Below are 7,082 nucleotides of genomic sequence, written 5' to 3' on the forward strand. Positions count from 1 at the left end.
ATTTATTATAATCCGCTCTTATTATCATCTTTCTCAAATTTTGCGCATTCTCAAATAATAGAGGTGAGAAAATATTTTGATCTTTCTTCATTGACAAACAGCCACTTGTTCCCTCGAGGATACATTATAGTGGGTTTTGGATTCTGTCCTTTTCCCACTTTTCATTCGTTAAACCCACTTTATTTATTTCTTAAACCCATGTTATCGTATATATGATATATTATACGACAAAGTGGTAGATGATCGACCGTTGGTAAGATGCTATATAATGCATCACTCAAGCATGAAAAAAAAGGCATCCATCCAACTCTTGAGTCTGTCTCTGCAAAAAATTTGATGCTCTCTGGCTTTGGATTTTGTGATATATCCTCTGCTGTTCACAACTTCTACATTGTTAGTTCATTAGTTTTCTTGGCAACCCAAATGTGTGTACTAATCTCTTTCTTTTTATTTAATTTATCATGTAATTTTATTTTCTTTTTTAATAAGTTAGGCCCTTCTCAATATTTCACCCTCTGTTTTATTTTTTTAATTTTATTTTTACTTTCATTTTATTAATTATGTACCTAATAATCTTTTAAATTATTATCAATTATAACTAAAATTATAAAAAAAATAAGTGTTAAAACTCTCAAATTAATATTATAACACATAAAAATTTTGATTTGACATAATCCCATTAGATACAGTAATTCATTTTAATTCACGTAAAATTTAAAAAGACTTATAAAATTAAAATTTCAATTGAGCATCAATCTTACAATTTGTATGATCTCAATATGAATTTTAATAAATAAATAAATACGACTTGTTTAGAAAAAAAAAAAATCTCATTAATCTAAATGACCCGTAATATTTTATGCGGCCCAGTGGCTAAATGTTTTAAGCCACATTTCTTGGGTTGGATTCTCAACTCCAACATCATTTTTCTCCTTTTTATTAACTTAATTAATCCTAGCCGTCCCTTCCACTTCACTTCAGATAATCTCAGCCATTTAAGTCTTACTATATATACATTTATTTAAGCCTAACCCTACCCTCATCGTGCTCATCTCCTCCTCCTCCTTTCTGCCGATTGTGGAGGTCTTATCTGCTTCCTCCTTTCCATTTTTTTTGTCTCCAGCAAGCCCTTGTAGACCCTTTCGATTTCTTCCCCATCTCTAGATTTCTTTGATTTAAAGCCTCTTTATTTTTTTTTTGTTTATTTATGTAGCTTTCAATATCCTTTCCATCGACCACCACTCTCCTCTCATCTGCTTGTACTTTCTCTCCTAATTGGCCAGCGCTCTTCTCTGTGATTTTGGGAGTTCTTATGGTATCAATATCAGCAACATTCTCCTTTCGCATAAGCAAGTCACAGGTAGCAGAGAGGTTAGCAATTCTCCTCTCTGATTTTTGGGAGTTATTTTCTCTTACTAGCCCTGATGGAGGAATCTTTTACTTTTAAATCTATGCTACTTAATGGGTTTTATTAATTTCTTAGGTTTGTAATTGATGATATTGTATTTTGGCATTTACCTAAGTACATTAGATTTGTTCTCTTTTTTTTTTTTAGGCCTTTTGCTGTAAATACATCGAATTTTGTTATTTTTTTTATGCGTTTGCTGTAAATCTATGCCTTGTGATGCTTGAACCTTGATGTTGGATGTGATAAATGTGCCGTGAGACTTGCTGTTGCTTGCTTCTGCATTATCCCTTAGGAAGATGAGACTTTCTTTATCGCTTTTGTTTCATCCTACATATTTACTCTTTGAACTAACTATTTTTAAATAACCTCCTCCTCCCTTTTCATATATATATATATATATATATATATATATATATATATATATAACACCATGTAGACCCATAAACTCAGAAGTAACACAGCATAGATGAGAAAATGAATCAAAACAAGTAGCACAATATCTATATAACCCAGTAGGAGACGAATATTTCCAACACATGTTTTGTAATTTGAATTGGGATGAGTTTTGATTTCATGGTCAATTGTCATTGCTGTTGCATAGTTGATTAGAGCAACCACCAACATCTTCATTTCCCAGCTGCTTTCCAAGGGAAGCCAATATTTGAAGCGTAGATAATACTTCATCGCGCGGCTTCATTTCCCAGCTGCTTTCCAAGGGAAGCCAATATTTGAAGAGTAGATAATACTTCATCGCGCGTCCTCATATATATATATATATATATATATATATATATATATAACCATGCAGACCCATAAACTCAGAAGTAACACACCATAGATGAGAACATGAATCAAAATAAGTAGCACAATTGCCATATAACCCAATAGGAGACGAATATTTCTAGCACATGTTTTGTAATTTGAGTTGGGATGGGTTTTGAGTTCATGTTTAATTGTCATTGCTATTGCATAGTTGATTAGAGCAACCACGACATCTTTCCGAGGGAAGCCAATATTTGAAGGGTAGATAATATTTCATCGCACGTCTATAATATTATCTACCCTTCAAATATTGGCTTCGCTCGGAAAACAGCTGGGAAATGAAGATGTTGGTGGTTGCTCTAATCAACTATGCAATAGCAATGACAATTGAACATGAACTCAAAACCCATCCCAACTCAAATTACAAAACATGTGCTAGAAATATTCGTCTCCTATTGGGTTATATGGCAATTGTGCTACTTGTTTTGATTCATGTTCTCATCTATGGTGTGTTACTTCTGAGTTTATGGGTCTACATGGTTATACGAGTAGCAAGCAATCCATATCAAGACTTGTATCTATTAGTAGTTGAAGATTTGCAGCACTCAAAGGAGCTAGCTGAAGATGCAATCCAAAGGCTATTTGGCAGGCTGGAGTGAGCCACAAAATCAATCGTCTAGTTAGGTATATCATTCTAGTAAATTTGAGTTGTCTTTACAATTTTAGATCTCTATATAAAATGTATGATTTTAGCAGTAATTTTAATGGTTTAATTGTGATTGTTTAGTCTATATTAATGTAACTGAGTTGTAGAAATAATACTTAGTTGTTGGATTTTGAAAGGGTTTTCATTGAAATTTTGAAATTTATTTATGTATTTCATGATTGAACATGTTAGAATATTTGTTTATTACATTGTTAAATCTCCTTCTCTCATTTGTAATTTTCGATGCAAAGAGAGATTTTGATTTATGTGTTGTTTGTAGAGGAAAAGATAGGGAGAGGGAGAGATTTTTTTTATTAATAATTTTTTTATCAGCATTAAGTCCAATTTTGAAATATTTTATTACAGTATCGAGTTGTAGAAATAATTCCGATGCTCATCTCCTTCAGCACAACAAAATACCCATCTCATTCCCAGCATATGTTTGAGAATAGCATTTGCTATTGAATCCATACTCAAAGCTTGTAAATCAAATTGTGTTGATCTTAGTCCCAAGCTTCAGATGGTTTCTTGACCTGCATATTTAAATGGGTAGCTTGGAACTCATATCAAGATCTTTACCATTTGCTACTCCAAGCATTTAATGAGTTGAAGAGGCTCTCAAGAAATGCATTTGAAGCACTGAGGAGGGAGGCCAATTTGAGGTGGGGAAACCGGAACTGAATCATCAATCTTCTTCATCTGTTAAATATTGTTTAGTCTTAATTATTGCTTATTCATCAATATTATGTAAATGACCTTGTTCATATTCCTTGCTGCTACTCTGACCAAATTGGTGATTAATATCTTTATTGCTTATTGCTACTCTGACCAAATTGGTGTTTAATTTCTTTTGTATTTCTTGCCCAGCACTGTCCATGGATTCAACAAAGTTAAGCTTCTTGTTGTAACTTAAAGCTTGCTTGCTATCAGTTCAGATATCTTGGGTTTTCAATTGTACCAGGGTAATTAGCAAAGCTGCTGGTTCATAGTTATTTCCTCTTGAATCTTAGGTTTGGATCTATTCAGAATCATAGTTGTGTTCTGCAGTAGTTTTTTTGGGTCTTTGGTTATGCTGCTTGAGTGGGAGCTTCTGCTACTATTTATATTTTGGTTTGGTTTGGTTATTTTTTATTATTATTTTTTTTAATTCAATGGAGTTGGCAGTAATTGATGGACTATATAACATGGGCAGCTTTCTCTTTTTAATGATTCTCAAATAGATTTTGTTTCAGTTTTGCATCAATAGAAAATTACAAAATACAAGGACTGATATTGAACCTGCTGGCAGCAACAACTAGCGAGCAATGTGATTGTTAGAATAACCTCTTAAAATTTCATCATAACTTTTTAGATTTTCTAATCTCAATAATTTGTGGTGTGAAAGAATATACAAGTTTTAATTATTAGTGAAGATTTGATATTTAACAGAGTTTAATAATGAAAAACTGTTCAGATGATTAATTTAAAATTAAGACCTTAATTATTATTTATTTATAATTATGGTTTGAGGTTGCTCTTGACTTCTCATATGGTGTTAGAGCCTAATCTTTTAAGCCTTAAAACTCTTTGTAGAGCTTGTATTTTCAAACGATGATTATTACTTGAGCTGCGGGCCATATACCGGGTCTAGCCTACAAAAAATAACTGGGAATTAGGGTTGCAATTATGGCCTTTATTGGGCTTTGACAATTAAAAAATATTTAAAAAATTATTATTTAATTTTTTTATTTTAATAAAATTATTTTTTTTACGAAAAATATATTAGTTAGTCATTATATTTATGTTATGTTTACTTTTTAATCTCATCGTTTAGTTTAAATTAAATTTTCTGTTAATGAATGTATTCAAAATAAAGAGAAACTATCATTACATGGATTAAATAGTTTAAGACTCGTAAAATAAATCAATTATGTAGTTATATTTTTCAAATTACAGTGGTTGAATAAAATTTAAACTAATGGTTAAAATGATAAAAATGACTAAAGAGTAAAAAAAATAAAAATATAAGAGCTAACCTTAAAAACTATCATATAAAATCTTTTTGATAGAGAGAAGTTCATTGAAAATTTTATTATCTATGTGCAATATGGCTTCTTTTACCAATCCTAAAGACTTTTTGAGGTAAATTACATCAATAATCTCTTAATTTAAATATTAGTTTTATTTCAGTTATTCAATTTTAATTAGTTAAAATATAATTATTCAACTTTAATTTCATTTAAAAAAAAAATCTCCCTTGACTAATAGCCGGTTTTCAAGTTAAAAAAAAAATTTAAATTACTATTTACCCTGTTTCTCTTCTCTCTCTCTCAATCTTATTTTCTTAATCAAATTAATTGAGATTTATTTATCAATGAAATTATTTTCTAAAACACTATTTTCTAAAAATTTATTTCAATTAAATAAGTTAATTCAAGTGTAAATTAGATTACTTGCCCTTTTTAATTTAAAAAATAATTTTTTAAAGTATAATTTGAATTAAATAATTAAATTCAAATCTCAATATAAATAAGATTATAATTGCAATTTTAATTTGTTTTAAATAAAATAAATTAATTTTTAAATATCAATGACAGTTATGCTATTAAATCATAATAGAAAATCCATAAATAATCTGAGTTAGGTTTAGGGTTTGCCATTATGGTTTAAAAATTAAATTATTTTATTTTAAATTAAATTAAAATTGTAGTTATAGTCCTAATTAAATTGAGATTTGAATTTAATTATTTAATTAAAATTATACTTCCAAAAATTATTTTTTTAAAATTAAAGAGAGTATGTAAGTTAATTGGTACTTGAATTAAATTATTTGATTGAAATAAACTTTTAGAAAATAATATTCTAATGTTCTAAAAATAAAGGAGATATATTTATTGATGGTTTCAAATAAAGTTTAATAAAATTTAAATTAATTCCCATTGTGAGTTCTTAAGACTAAATTGTCAGTTGTCTATCCTATCACCACCCAACCCATGGGAAAAATAAAGTCAAAATAAATATTTTAATTAATGGAATAAGAATATGAATATATAGCTTTTTTTTTATATATTTATGCTTAATTTATTTAAAATATTTTAAGAATAAAAAAATTTGTGACAATATAAAGAAAATAAATGTGAAGAATAAATTTAAATAGAAAATGAATATAAATAATAAATAATAAAATACCAATATAAATAAATTCCAATAAGATAGAAATTCTTTTGTGATATTTGTATAAATTGTTTATCATCTTTTTCAAATTTGTTGATTACTAAAACATCATTTAGTAGGATTAAGAGAAGACTTTAATTAAACGTTATATCTTCTATTTCCCTTTGGAGGTGACTAATTTAATTTTTCATATATAGTATTGATTTATATAGTTTATAATTGTGACTTTTAATTTTTTTAATATTAATTAAATTGTAACTATTGTTATAATTTTCTTTTATTATAAAGAATTAAGTACATGATTTTTTAATTATAGTGGAAAATAAAAATATTGCTTTAGTTTATATAATTTATAACTACAACCTTTAGGTCTCCTAATATTAATTAAATTGCAACTATTTTTATTATTTTTTTATTAAATATCTTATAGGTCTATTAGTATTTACATGTCACTACATATATCATTAATTGATGTTGTAAAATTATTAGAAAATAAACACAAACTGGACAAATGAAAGAAAAAAAAAAAAAAAGAGTGCTACTTATTTGATAAGTTCATTTTGAGATCAACTTTATTATATCAATTATAAAGATTATTAAATGGTGTGCTGTGGTATGATTAAATTAGAATTGGTGGTAGATAAAGTATAAACACTAGAGGTGAAAATCATTAGATATAGCTTCTCATAGAGATCTTCGCTTATATGTGAGTCAATCCATGTGATTATGAATTTTATCTACGGTATGTATTATATATATATATATATATATATATATATATATATTATAAAAATAAAAAAGAATTGCTTTTTCGTCTCTAGTATAAAACATAATTAATACGTTCTTCATTTTAAAAAGTCAATAATTTTGTTATGTATTTTTAATTCTTCAAAATAAAAGTCCTTAAGTCAAAATTGCCGTGCCGGCATGAAATAACCATAGTACACTTGATTAACTTGAAAAATTCATAATTAAACTGCCACTCTCTCAACCAACATAAGCATGCATCACACAATATTCTGTTAGACATATCATCAAACAAGAGACAGACAT

The 7,082-nt window shown here is 27.8% G+C and overlaps 1 long non-coding RNA gene across 6 annotated transcripts; it reads left to right on the forward strand.

Annotated features, from left to right (window-relative positions):
• Window positions 1-987: 987 nt before the first annotated feature.
• Window positions 988-4,043, forward strand: LOC131171768 (uncharacterized). Of its 6 annotated transcripts, none has more exons than XR_009142421.1 (4): window positions 1,004-1,371; window positions 2,759-2,854; window positions 3,243-3,538; window positions 3,744-4,043. It is a non-coding gene; the product is annotated as an uncharacterized LOC131171768 (long non-coding RNA). The 6 variants fall into 6 exon arrangements; XR_009142423.1 differs by having other exon boundaries at window positions 1,008-1,371; window positions 2,756-2,854; window positions 3,284-3,538; XR_009142422.1 differs by having other exon boundaries at window positions 1,008-1,371; window positions 3,284-3,538.
• Window positions 4,044-7,082: the final 3,039 nt, after the last annotated feature.

The sequence above is a fragment of the Hevea brasiliensis genome, chromosome 13 (genome assembly GCF_030052815.1).
Source record: "Hevea brasiliensis isolate MT/VB/25A 57/8 chromosome 13, ASM3005281v1, whole genome shotgun sequence".
NCBI lineage: Eukaryota > Viridiplantae > Streptophyta > Magnoliopsida > Malpighiales > Euphorbiaceae > Hevea > Hevea brasiliensis.